Source organism: Apis dorsata, unplaced genomic scaffold (assembly GCF_000469605.1).
Source record: "Apis dorsata unplaced genomic scaffold, Apis dorsata 1.3 scaffold_118, whole genome shotgun sequence".
Taxonomy (NCBI): Eukaryota; Metazoa; Arthropoda; class Insecta; order Hymenoptera; family Apidae; genus Apis; species Apis dorsata.
In genome coordinates, this window is record NW_006263412.1 from 91,156 (window position 1) to 93,993 (window position 2,838).

The 2,838-nt window shown below is 41.3% G+C and overlaps 1 protein-coding gene across 1 annotated transcript in view; it reads left to right on the forward strand.

Annotated features, from left to right (window-relative positions):
• Positions 1-2,838, forward strand: part of LOC102681724 (ephrin type-B receptor 1-B) — a gene marked incomplete at its 5' end in the record, with an annotated part of 52,790 nt that overhangs the window by 44,928 nt on the left and 5,024 nt on the right. The window lies entirely within an intron of this gene.

A 2,838-nucleotide genomic window follows, 5' to 3' on the forward strand; every position in this document is an offset into this window, starting at 1 on the left:
CCTTTATATTCATTTCCGTAGCTCAAAGTCGTCAAAATTGATTTGTACAGCGCCTCCGCTTCCTCGCAACTCTCGTTCTCTTTGAAATTCAACGACGGTAAATTAAAAGAAATCGGGAAATACCGAGAAAAAAGATTTCACGAGCGACGAAGCACGGGGGGAGGGGGGGGGGGAAACGTGAAGAAACAAAAATTTCTGTTGGATTTTCCTTCTGTTTACAGCCCATATTTTCCACGTAAAAATTGCCTAAGAATCTCGTTAATTGTCACGTCCGCCGCGTCTTCGACCAAAAAAACAAAAAAAAAAAAAAAAAAAGAATGTCATCCCAAAGTTTGCAATGATGTAACAAGTGGCTTTGCCGCGCGCTTAATTCTCTGCTCTTAATTAAAAACGGCTTAATTCCCTTTGGAACGTGCAAAAAGATCTACCGCTACTTTCCGTTTCTGTTTCGTATTACTTGTTGGGAGGAAAATTAATTTATGGACGGAAGTCTTTGCGCGATCATTTTCGCGGAATAATTTTTCGTTCGCGTTTCAAGAGAACGGCGAAAAGTGCGCATCGTACTGCGGTGGCTTTCAGAGAGCTTTTATCGCTTTAGCGCTTATCGTTTCTATAATCCTGGAATCCTTTAAACTCTCCTACTCCTTCTCCTCCTTTTCCTCCTCCTCCTTTTCCTCCTCCTCCTGCTCCTCCTCCTCCTCTTACCTCCACTTATTTCCACCGCGAAATACAAAAAAAAAAAAAAAAAAAAAAAAAAAGAAAAAAGAAGAAGGCGAACAAAAGCGAGAGATCAAACGATACTCGAGAGTCGGACGTCTCGTTCCGCTTTATCGTCCCGAGGATCGTTAATGAAGCAATACGAGGAAAGTGGCTGTGGCGTTAGAGCACGCAAGAGTATCCTCCGAATATTCGGAGGAATCGTCGCAATTATCGATTTATCGCATCGATTTCTCGAGACGTACGAGACGAATCGATTATCGATTGATTTCATCCGCGATAGATGGAAATCGATCGTTATATTCCATCGTCCTTGTCGCTTCCAACCGGGGGCCGATCTGTATCTACGATCTATATCTATATCCCTGCCTGCCCTCTCTCCTCCCCTCCCCTCCCAAGAAGAATATATTTCAATTTCTCTTGCCGACGACGTCCCTTTTTTTCTGGGCTAATTCTTTGTGGTTTTGGTTTTGTGGTGTCTTTGGTACCCGACTACGAACTGCAACTGCGACAACTACCATCTACCACCAACTACAACTCAACAACTACAACTCAACAGCGTGAGGCCACCTGCACACAATCCGTACTATGTCACAAGCCACGGGGCTGCCGCACAGGCCGCGGCGGCGGCCGCGGCGATACCAACTGCCGCGACAACGGGTCCGTTCGTAGATGTAGTCGGCCATCAAGCCCAGTCGACGATTGCCGTTCCAGTAATGCCACCAGGAGCCGGCCGTAGCTTACACTATCACACACACGCAGCCACACACGCATTGCCACAACAGCCACCGCTTACCTATCCCAATTGGGTCCCGTTCACTCACTTTGGTTGAATTAATCGATTATCGTTATTCTCGTGGCGGGACAAGTGTTTCACTTTGTTGCCTTTTTAGTTTAGCACGAGGAAAACGCCTAGCGAATCTAACGATCGCGATCCGTGCAAAATATCCGTTTATTTTTCGACATTATATCGACACGAATCGTTACGTACCGCTGTTCACTGCTGGAAACGAGTCTCGCGGGGGACGGCACGGGGACAAGAGGGATCCTTCGCTAGGACCGCCTATCCCCACTTCAAACGCTTTGTTGACAATCCTGACGCTACGCAAGTAGTAGAAGAGATATAATTTTCGAGAATATTCAATAATTCGTAGAAATTATTTTCATTTTAAAAAGTTACGATTTTAGGATCTAATCATGCAGAATTTAAATATTTTCGAAACTATTAATTATTTTGATGATAATATTAATGTATACGAATTATTATTTTAATTACTCGAATACGAAATTACGAATTTATATAAATTAAACTATTGTTACATAATTAGTCTATACATATTGATGAGAAATAAAAAAAATTTTTATATTATATCGATACGTTAGAATACTTCGAATTCTATGCCTACGTTGATGTATACAGATCATCGTTTTCAATTAGTATAGTTAGTGACAAATGCAATGCTAAAAATAAAAATATGTATGAAAATAGGCGTTTCCTCCCAAATTAATCAATCAGACTCATTTAATGAGATTTGTTTCCATCACCAATGAACGGTAAATCGATATCGATAAATGGATCTCGACGAAAGCGTTGAAAAACCCCTTTACGACGTTCGGTTTTTTCCTCGTCGTTGTATTTTCGTCCAAGGTCAGAGTTACGCGATCGTTGTTTTTTTTTCCTTTTTTTTTTTTCTTTTTTTATGCAAAGCAAAGCGAAGTCCTCTCTCCTTTGCTCGATGCTCGTCGATGCTCGCCAAAGAAACGCTCGCGCGATTCTGGCTTGACGATCGGAATCATGCAGAGGGGACATTTTCTTCCTTCCCCCCTCCCCCTCCGTCGAATAATCGCGGTAGATGATTTTTACGCGCGTTTCTCTAGAGAATCGTACAATCGTTAAACGACGCTTAGGTTGTCGATTAATTCCGTTACAAAACGTATTTACGCCCGTGCATACGTATAAAACGAGTAGCGAATTTAATCATTATTATATTCATTAGGGAAAAGATTTTCACGGTTTCTAATTACGCATAGCATATATATATATATTCATTATCGAGAGCAAATCTATATATTATACTTATTTATAAGAGGGAAAAAAAAAAAAAAAATGTTTTTATCGTG